This window comes from Haliotis rubra, unplaced genomic scaffold (assembly GCF_003918875.1).
Source record: "Haliotis rubra isolate DU_JTF1 unplaced genomic scaffold, ASM391887v1 Scf931, whole genome shotgun sequence".
In the NCBI taxonomy this organism is placed as follows: Eukaryota; Metazoa; Mollusca; class Gastropoda; order Lepetellida; family Haliotidae; genus Haliotis; species Haliotis rubra.
The window spans coordinates 110,499-122,590 of record NW_025767670.1 but is presented as its reverse complement, the minus strand read 5'-3'; positions in this window follow the sequence as shown (position 1 = coordinate 122,590).

Genomic DNA, 12,092 nt, shown 5'->3' with positions numbered 1-12,092 from the left:
CCCTCCTGGCGTTCACTCAACTGGTTTCTTACTTCTCAATATTAATTCAATCACTTGTAAACATAACAGAACATTTTATATCTGTTGATTTGAATTTGTTTGGATGCCACGATTTTACTAAAGATAAAACATTGAGAATTTAGGGAGTGGATATTAACAGATGCCACAAAGACAGTAATGACAACTTCCTGCCAACAGGAATATTACTGGCTATGTTACATCTCATCAAAGTGAGGTGGGATATAACAGTGGGATATAACAGTGGGATATAACAGTGTGATGTGCACTTGTCTGGACTAATGCTGCTCTAATACTATAATAACAGCCATCAATCACATTGTAATTTACAATAACCATTATTGTTACAACTGAATGTTGTTTTACTGAATGTGTGCAAGCTTCTCACAATATCTGTCTACTTCATCCCTGAGTTGCTGGGTGTGCCACAGCAGGGCGGGCTGGCCGAAGATGGCAGTGACAGCAGTGTCCACCTCCTCTCCCCGACTGACGCCACACGCACCTTGAGATCTCTCGACATCTGAAACAAACATAGTACTGTCCTCACTCACACAAATCTTACAGCACTATCCACATCCATGTTACAGCACTATCCTCACACATGTTACAGTACTATCCTCACACATGTTACAGTACTATCCTCACACATTACAGTACTATCCTCACACATGTTACAGTACTATCCTCACACATGTTACAGTACTATCCTCACACGTTACAGTACTATCCTCACACATGTTACAGTACTATCCTCACACATGTTACAGTACTATCCTCACACATGTTACAGTACTATCCTCACACATGTTACAGTACTTTCCTCCTCACACATGCTACAGTACTATCCTCACACATGTGTTACAGTACTATCCTCACACATGCTACAGTACTATCCTCACACATGTTACAGCACTATCCTAACACATGTTACAACACTATCATCACACTTTCCAGCACTATCCTCACACACACATTACAGCACTATGCTCACACACTTCACAGCACTATCCTGACACATTACAGTACTATCCTCACACGTTACAGTACTATCCTCACACATGTTACAGTACTATCCTCACACTTCACAGCACTATCCTCACTTACACATATCACTATCCTCACACTTCACAGCACTATCCTCACTTACACATATCACTATCCTCACTTACATCACAGCACTATCCTCACACACTTCACACGCACTATCCTCACTTACACATATCACTATCCTCACTTACATCACAGCACTATCCTCACACACACTTCACGGCACTATCCTCACTTACACATATCACTATCCTCACTTACATCACAGTACTATCCTAACTTACATCACAGCACTATCCTCACACATGCTACAGTACTATCCTCACACACATCACAGCACAATCCTCACAGACACCACAGTGCTATACCCTCTTTACAGAGGTAAAGATTCACATCAAAATCAGGAGCAAATGCAAAATGTTATAGTTTGTGTGTGAGTTTAACTCACTTGGAACAGTATTCCAGTTATATCATGGCAAGTCTGCATAACCTGGGAGAAAGCTTGAAGAGATGCATGTCTCAAATCGTTTACGCTTGGTGGAACCCACATAGTTTTGAGATTAGAGGGGTATTTCCGGTAACATGACATCACAACCTATTTTGATGACTTAGCACCAACATGCCCTGTAGGTAGATTACTGAAGTCAATGAAACTTTGACTTCATATTGTACATGTCAAACCAAGTATTTACTGAGCCTCGTCTTCAGACATCAGTAGTTTGGCAGCTGAACAACTTTGGTAGCTCACTGACATCTTCAGCCCCTTCAGCCCCACCAAAACTTTGTTTACTCAGGACAGGCAGCTGTTGGACACACTGTTGTTATCTCATGGACTGAATACTGGCACAGAGACACTCTATGCCACACAATAAACAACAGATTATAGTACTCACTTTTGAAGAAACGTTTTTGCAAATTCTGATTGGCCAGAGATCATCTCCCATAGAAATGAAAGCACAGTAGTAGCCTCATCTGTAGCCTGGAACCATCATCATCATCATCATCATCATCATCATCATCATCATCAATCTCTCTTTGATGCAGTATGACATATATATCTCATGGTGTTAATCTTTGTATCACTATGTTAATTTAACACACAGTTTTACCAGCTTAATGCCATTATCTGACCAAGGTCATCAGCTTCTGCTTTGTCCATTCTGAGCATCGGTTCATTACTCATTAACCTAATACAACAGGTTCAGTTTTATGATAAACGCTTCGTTCAAAGATGGTGGTGGTAATGGTAAAACAGGTAAAAACTGATACCAATTTGAATATTAATTTTGAAGCATTTTGTATGCATTTGTGCACAGGTATCTGCTGTATTTTCAAATAGTATTACTCTGCATCTACAACTGTTCCCCAAGTCAGGACATGACGTAAAAGGGGTACTCACCACCCGGCCAGAGAGAGACCTTTGTAGTTTGCCAACCATGTAGCCACCACGAAACAAGGATGTCCACAGCTCACTCTGGAGGACATCCTGCTCTGCACTCTCCTCCACAACAGTTCCACTGTCCTTGGGGAGGACTGAAACATACAGAGACAGTGCCTGTAAAACCCTCAGTCCATCCACCCATCTTCAAGCTACCCCACCTTTCATCACTTATACTGTCTGCAACACAGACAAGACACCTGCACACCTTCAAGCTACCCCACCTTTCTTTCATCACTTATACTGTCTGCAACACAGACAAGACACCTGCACACCTTCAAGCTACCCCACCTTTCATCACTTATACTGTCTGCAACACAGACAAGACACCTGCACACCTTCAAGCTACCCCACCTTTCATCATTTATACTGTCTGCAACACAGACAAGACACCTGCACACCTTCAAGCTACCCCACCTTTCATCATTTATACTGTCTGCAACACAAACAAGACACCTGCACACCTTCATGCTACCCACCTTTCATCACTTATACTGTCTGCAACACAGACAAGACACCTGCACACCTTCATGCTACCCCACCTTTCATCACTTATACTGTCTGCAACACAGACAAGACACCTGCACACCTTCATGCTACCCCCACCTTTCATCACTTATACTGTCTGCAACACAGACAAGACACCTGCACTAACACCTTCAAGCTACCCCACCTTTCATCACTTATACTGTCTGCAACACAGACAAGACACCTGCACACCTTCAAGCTACCCCACCTTTCATCACTTATACTGTCTGCAACACAGACAAGACACCTGCACACCTTCATGCTACCCCACCTTTCATCACTTATACTGTCTGCAACACAGACAAGACACCTGCACACCTTCAAGCTACCCCACTTTTCATGTACTGTCTGCAACACAGACAAGACACCTGCACACCTTCAAGCTACATCACCAAGTTAATCACCTACTCTGTCTGCTAAAGACAGGACACCCCTCAGCCCATCAAACTATCCCCAACACCATCCACTATACTGTGCCTGGAAGGACAGTACCAAACAGACGGAGCATCTGTAAACCTGATATTTGTGATCATGTCACCACTGTGCTTTCATTCTTGACACAAGTGAGACAGGACAACACATGATTTGAAGTCTGTGAAGGACGAGGTGTCATAGTGTCTATCATACATAGTGTACAGTCTTCTATTACACTGCATGATCTTACTTGGATTGGAACTGAGAGTAGCACCACACAGTCTACCAAGAACTTGGACAGACCCAGCTGTAGATCATAGGGCCAGGAGAGGGATGTCGGAGTCCCCTTAGCGGTCACCTGGAAATAGAGATGATATAATCAGCTGCTCACCAGAAACTTGCTACCCTACTCACCAGAAACCTGTTACCCTTCTCACCAGAAACTTGCTATCCCTACTCACCAGAAACTTGCTACCCTACTTACCAAAACCTGTTACCCTTCTCACCAGAAACTTGTTACGCTTACTAACCAGAAACTTGCTGCCTACCCTTCTGAGCAGAAATCTGCTAAAACCTACTCACCAGAAACCCGTTACCATTCTCACCAGTAACTTGCTACCCTACTCACCAGAAACTTGCTACCCTACTCACCAGAAACCTGTTACCATTCTCACCTGTAACTTAATGCCCTTCTCACCAGAAACTTGCTACTCTACTCACCAGAAACTTGCTACCCTACTCACCAGAAACTTGCTACCCTACTCACCAGAAACCTGTTACCCTTCTCACCAGAAACTTGCTACTCTACTCACCAGAAACTTGCTTACCCTACTCACCAGAAACTTGCTACCCTACTCACCAGAAACCTGTTACCCTTCTCACCAGAAACTTGCTACTCTACTCACCAGAAACTTGCTACCCTACTCACCAGAACTTGCTACCCTACTCACCAGAAACCCCTACTCACCAGAAACTGCTGCCACTCTACTCACCAGAAACTTGCTTGTTCCCTACTCACCACAGAAACTTGCTACCCTACTCACCAGAAACCTGTTACCCTTCTCACCAGAAACTTGCTACCCTACTCACCAGAAACCTGTTACCCTTCCTCACCAGAAACTTGTTACTACTCACCAGAAACTTGCTACCCTTCTCAGCAGAAATTTGCTACCCTACTCACCAGAAACTTGTACCTCTACTCAACAGAAGCTTGTTACGCCACGCTACTTACCAGAAACTTGCTACCCTTTTGAGCAGAATTTGTACCCTAATCACCAGAAACTTGCACCTAGAAACCTGTTACCATTCTCACCAGTAACTTGTACCCTACTCACCAGAAACTTGCTACCCTACTCACCAGAAACCTGTTACCCTTCTCACCAGAAACTTGCTACCCTACTCACCAGAAACTTGCTACCCACTTACCAGAAACCTGTTACCCTTCTCACCAGAAACTTGTTACGCTACTAACCAGAAACTTGCTACCCTTTTGAGCAGAAACTTGCTACCCTACTCACCAGTAACTTGTTACCCTACTCACCAGAAATTTGCTACCCTACTCACCAAAAACTTGTACCCTTCTAACCAGAAAGTTGTAACCTACTCACCAGAAATTTGCTACTCTACTCACCAGAAACTTGTTAGCCTACTCAACAGAAACTTGCACCTTACCTAACAGAAACTTGCACCCTACTCAACAGAAACTTGTTACCCTTCTGAACAGAAACATTGCACCCTACTCAACAGAAACTTGTTACCCTACTCACCAGGAACTTGTTACCCTACTCACTAGAAGCTTGTACCTACTCACCAGAAATGTGTCCGCCTAGTCACCAGAGAACACAACTTGTTCCCCTAATCACCAATAACATGTTCCCCTACTCACCAGAACTTTGTACTCTACTCACCAAAAACTTGTGCCTCTACTCAACAGAACCTTGTACTCTAATCACCAGGAACTTGTTACCCTACTCACCAGAAACTTGTTCCCCTACTCACCAGAACTTTGTACTCACAAGCAGTAACATATACAGTGCTCACCAGAAACTTGTACCCCCATTCTGTGTTGCTGCTGTCAGACCGGAACAGGAAGTGGAGATGTGGGCCACTGAACACAACCTGCTTCTGCCATTTTGGTGTGCCAACCTTCTGATCAAACTTCATCTTCAAACCCTTTGCATCCGTGAATTCCAAGTAATCATACCTAGTTAACATATAGCAAGCTGAGTCAGATTGTCATTGGCAGACATATATTGTCACAACAGAAACCAAGATTTAGTGATCTTTCCAGTATTCATAGAAACATGTAGGAGTTTTTGAAAGAGAAATATATGAAGTTCAAGTCACAAAACAGGTGAACATCTTCAATCCCAGAAACTGTAAAACAAACCTTCTCTCAGTCTCACATCTAGGGTCAAAGTCAACAATGAACTTGGTTGCTCCAGGACAGGAAAACACCTGGAATAAAACAAATCAAACATGACATACCCATACATTCTTCTTCCAGACCATGTTTATATTGAATGAACAAGTATTCAGAAATAGCTCATTTAATCATGACAGTCAAGCTCTCTTCCTGATATCAATAGTAAGAACAAATCCTTCTTCCCAACATTAACCCAACTCAGGACCATCCTGTACCAACACTTTCTAGAGTCTGCATACCTGAGTGATGTAGGAGTTGTTGTCGTAGTTGTGTGGCGACTCCATGCTCCATGTCCGCAGTACAATGTCGTCTGCCTTCATGTCTCCCCAGTTCTCACTGGTGATCTGGCAACCGGGACATCATCAGAGTGAGGAGTGAGTGAGTACATTTTGTTTATCATCACTTTGAACAGGTTTTACGTTATACCACAGTAACATACAGTGATGCATGTCTTAGACTTTTACCATTTTGGTGCTGCAAAATCAGAAGCATAATCAGGTTGAATTTGAAACTCAAACCTTCTATAATAGGCATCTGGCTTCCACACTGGGGCACCTGACATGACTGACTGAGTCACCTGTGCACCTGTTTGTCTTTAGCTCTACTGTGACACCTGATGCACACCTGTGATTTAGATTACCCCTGTGTGTGGAGGAGGAGTCAGCTGGATGTTTCACCAAGGTGAAACAAAACTGATGATCAACACCATGAGCATACGCTAGGGAACTGGAGGCCAGAAAGATTATTCATTACACTGATTAATACATTGATCTACCTTGGGGAAGAGATCAGGGAATGTGGAAGCCATGGACACAAGCTCCTGTAACAGCAGTTGAAAGTTGTGTAACAGAGACACTCGGGAGAGGCAGTCGAAGTGATCACACAGGTAAGTAAGTATCAGCACCTGCAACACAAACACATGTTCCTACAGACACAAGGAGGGAGGAAGGGAGGGCATGAGAGATTGCTGTTTATTGAGGCAGTCTGCAAACTTTCTAGTTCTATCAAGGTGGGCTGTAAATAATTAAGCCCTGAGGTTGATAACAAGAGCAACAATAACTGCAGTTGGGTGATGGCAACACACAAACAAGCATGTCCCACAAAGTGACCACTACATCCTTTACTACATGGACCAGCAGACCTTACACTTGTACCATTGCCGACACCATGAGCACCACTGTTACAATTGTTCACCAGAAGACAGTATTCTGAAGCTATCCATACTCTGATCTACTGAAGTACATATTTTTATAGAAAATACAAAACATTCTGAAGCTTTATTTATTTAAGTCAGTCCATGTACACCACTGCATGTCTCCACTTCCTGCGATACAGATGTAGACGCGGGCAACTTACCAACTGTCGTATCACAGATGAAAGAAATGCAGGCTGGAGAGTTTTGACTAGTTGCTCCTGGAACATAATAACGGTCAGCGGTCAGAGACGAAACTATCTGCCTACAGGTAAAGTAAATCTCAACAAGTCACAAATCATTGGCTGATGTGTTTATAAGCTTACACCATGCTGTTTTGGTTTGTCTGTTTTTCAGTAGGCATAAAAACACTGTCTGCTTAAGGTATACAGTCACAAAATTTGGATTGTGTCTTTCTGTTAATAACCTTCATTTTCTAGTAATTTGTAATTGCAATAAATTTTCAGCTGTCATTATATTCTTGATTATTTCAAGGAAAGTTCAAATGACTGCTTTGTCTCCTTGGATACCCAAGATTTCAAAATATTCGTTAGCAGCTGAAATCACATGGTTAATGAAATCTTAACAATAATGCAAAGTTTGAATAAGAACTAAATTTATTTACATCCAGAAGTGTATTTTAAGATTCTAGAATCTTTAAAAACAGAAATCATTTACCCTAAACATTTTACCAACACCAAAAGCCCTGGATACCAAGAGAAAAAGAGTGCTTCACTTTGTTTAATACTCACAATTTTTTCCTTTGGTTGTCTTTTGAACAGCTTGAGTGCTTCGACACCTTTATTGGCAACATGGATAGAATCTGGGAACACAATACATATGGCTCCATGTTACTGCCATGATGAAAGTACCATCTGTTACACATTAATCACACTGAATAGTAATGGTTGCCCCAAACTGCTAGATCTTCATTACCTACAGCTTATTGTTTGGAGATCATACTGTAATTCATTAGCGCGTCTGCTCCAACATGTATGGGTTTCCTTTCCTTACATGAAGTACATACTACAGTCACACATACTAACAGGGTGTACAGAAGTTTAGGTGCTACATGGGTTCGTCCACCATGAGATTGGTGCCATAGTGCACATCACAAACTTACGAGTTCCATAAATTTACAGAAACCGATTTGAATAAAATATTTGTGCAAGACAACTAGGGTAATCCTGAGAGTGTAATCAGACTTTTAGCATGAAAACTTAAAGTAAGATCACAGCAACATGAAAAGCAAGTGAGTTGGCACATCAGAAATGCATGGATTTTTTACAGTCAGATATCTTGCATCCTTATCAGTACTGACACTTGAGGGCGGTCTGTATGGCGGTGAGCTTCATGGCGTCGTCCCCGTCCATCATCTGCTGCCAGCACCAGGTCAGGAGGGACGTCTGCAGGGAACCAGTCAGGCGGATCAGGTATGTCAGCTTCTCATTCTGTTCTGCCGAGTCAAGGGAAGACTCGAATTCCTGTCCTGCGACTACAATCAATGTCTGCATCACTTCTATCACATGACTGGCATCAAACTTCTGCAACATAAACATCATAAGCATAGCAAATTAAGAACTGATTTCAATATGTTTTACTTAAGGAGGGATATAGAGTAAAAATCAGTGTGCACATCAATTTTCATCTTCAGACCTCCATGAAGATACAAATATATTGAACTGAATAATTATATACAAATTTATCAACAATACTCATTCCTCAAACTATCAACCTTAATATATGTAGACAAATACTTAATCAGTAACATCATTCAGCTCAATACTGCAGCACAAGACCAGAGGTGAAATAGGGAAACAATAGTATATTGGTATGGCAAGGCGAGGCTGATGAGATTGCGCCACTGACTCTGTTCTCCAGGCACTCCTGTGGCAGTCTGGAACATCAGGGACACAAGGACATGACGTTACCTCTGATGATGCGGTGGGGAGGTCCAGCAGTCCTCGGGGTCCACGGAGCTGAAGAACTGATTATTAAAATCTAAATATTTTAGATATTTAAATACTTACCTTACCATAGGTCTTATGCATATTACCTCAAGCTCCGCTTTAAAGAGATCAGACAGTCGCTGATTCGCCATTCTATAGAACGCCACCTCGTATCGACGAGTGTACAGGCAACGGAAGTGACGCGGATCTCCTCGCCAAGCCGGGTCCATCCAAAATCACTTTTACTGACCAGGTCCTAAGAGCCCAGAGAGGGGAGGAGCATCCAGCTTGGGAGGGAGTTACCGCCTCTATGGTAAGGTAAGTATTTAAATATCTAAAATATTTAGATTTTAATAAATTTTAACTTACCTTACCATAGGTCTTATGCATATGGATTCGACAGTAGGACGGCGTGTCGGGCTCCAGAGGACCGGCCCCACCTAAAACCCACATGCCAAGGGAAAACCAGAAGAAACTACTGAATCGCCAGACTGTCGCAGGAGGCTTCTGGAACAGGAGACAGATAGTAACTAAAGGCAACCCTAAGGAAAACAAATACACCCAGAGTGTAAGTTAACCTGAAGACCAGAAGGTAAGAAGAAGTAGTTACCTAATGGGCGGTAGGATGGGTGAGTTGCTGAGCAACCACCAGTGGACCAAACGATTGAAGACCTTCCACGCCCTCGACGGCCAAATCCCGCAGGTAATGACTAGCTAAGACAGTAGAGGACTTCCAAAACAACCCTCCATGATGGCTGGAACGGTGCAGTTTCTGTGGAGAGCCATGGTGGATGCCAGAGCCCTAATCTCATGCGGATTAGTGGCTGTAGGATGAGGCAGATCTTGGCGATCGTGAGGGCGGTCAGGATGGTAGTACGGAGCCAGAGCTGCAAGCCGCATTCTTATTAACTTCACCTTTGGCCACAGAAGACAACGGATGAACAGTCTCTACGAGACTGCCTCCTGGAAGATGACTTGGCAATATAAATCTTAAGTGCCCTCACGGGACAAAGCAGCTGTTCCTCAGCCGCCGAGGTCCTAGAATGGAAGACAAAGGAGGGATGGAGAAGATCCTATCCGGGTTGTCCCGCAGCTGGTTCTTGGCCACGAAATCCCAAAGCAGTCCGAGATGAACAAGACCATGCCGCGACTGCTCAAAACGCACCCTGGTGACATCCAATGCGGGATCTCACTAACCCTAGCTGCTGTGGCCAGGGCCAAGAGAAAGGCTGTCTTCCTGAGAGGGTTCTCAAAAGAAGCCGTGGTCCAAGGGCTCATAAGGGGACCTCTCAGATGACGAAGAACGACGCTTAGGTCCCAAGCCGGAGGACGGAGCTTTGCCTTCTGGTCCTCCAGCTTAAACGCTTTGAGGACGGGCGATGAGTTCTGGCACCTTGGAAATCTTTTGTCGCGACTTGACCGCCAGAACGGAGTTAAGAGCCGATAAATAAGTTCCTATAGTGTTGCCCTTGAGACGCCGGACTCAAGAAAGAGAAGGAACTCTGCTATAAACTGAGGAGAAGCCTTCAACGGGTCCTTGGACTTCTGTGCACAAAACTTCTCAAAAGAAACCCACTTATCATCATAGAGTGATCTTGTGGAGACTCGATGAGCACGAAAGCAATAACCTTGGCGACACCCGCGGAGAAGCCCTTTGGCCTTCAGCTTTTGCAGATGATCCAACCGCGACAGATGAAACCGAAGTCGGATCGGGATGCCACTGTCGACTGTGGGGATGCCTGAGCAGGTGAGGCCAGTCTGGTAACTGTTGCGGACTTCTTCGCGCAGACGGGCGCAGATCTGGGAACCAGGTTCTGGCTGGCCACCAAGGCGCTGACCAAAAGCAGACGAATCGCCTCTGTCCGCTTTGACCTTTGCTATTACCGCTGGCAACAGAACTGGTGGTGGAAAGGCGCATTACGCCCAGACCCTCCCACGACAAGGACATGGCGCCGACCGCCCATGCCGCTGATCTGGAATCGGAGACACGCATAACGGCAGCTGTGTGTTGAAGCGAAGTCGCAAACAGGTCGATCAGAGGGCGGCCGCGACTGTGACAAAGAAGTTTGAACGCTTCTGGATGTAGCATCCACTCTGTTGGAGACGGTTTGCCCGCCTTGAGAGAGCCGCCTGCCAAAACGCTCTTGCACCCTGGGATGTGTCGGGCTCTGGCGCTGATGCCATTGTCGCCCAGGAGATCACCAGCTGGAACGCCTGCTCCAACAACTGTTTGACCTGGTCGCTCCCTGATTGTGAATCAACCACACCACCGCGGGAATTGTCCGACGCTATCAGGAGCCTGGTGTTCCGCAACAGAGGCACCCAGTGTCGAACCGCTAAAATGACTGCTTGCAGCTCCAAGTTGTTGATGTGCCATCCTAGCTCGGTGCCGACCACAGCCCCGGGGTGGTCTGGTCGCTGAGGTGAGCACCCCAACCTTGAAGAGACGATCTACTTAACAGTTCGCGGATCGTGGAACAAACTCTGTCAAGGAGACTCCTGCGCAGACGCTCGACTCGACAGTCCACCAACGGAGGTAAGCGCGGAGATGCAGGGGCAAAAGGAACCTCAACTGAAGGTCAGTCCGCCTGGATGTAAGGCAACAGGAAGCGCTGTAACGGCCGGCATCGCCGCACCTCTGAGCCGCCAAGTCCTGGGCTGAGGTGAGGAGACCTAAGAGGGACTGCCACCCCTGAGCACGAAGCGGCTGATAGACCTCGGTTGGCTTAAACTGACAATCTTTCTCCAGCGATCTAGCTGAATCCTGACAAGGTCGCAATGTGTCAGGAAGAAGCCTCCTATAAACGCCAGTTCCTGGACGGCTCCAGGTGGGATTTGTCTATGTTGATAATCCATCCCAGTTGCTGCAAGAGATGAATGGCAAAGTGCATCTGTTTGGCGGCTAAACTGAGGGTCGAGGTGGTTCATGAGACAGTCGCCTATATAAGGGTCAAGTCGATGCCCCTGAGATGGAGGAACCGGGTGATCGGCGAGGTAATCCGAAAGTAAAAGCCACGGGCCGCGGAAATTCCAAATGGAAGCACTTTCCACTGGTAGTGGGACCCGCTGAAAAGAACCTCA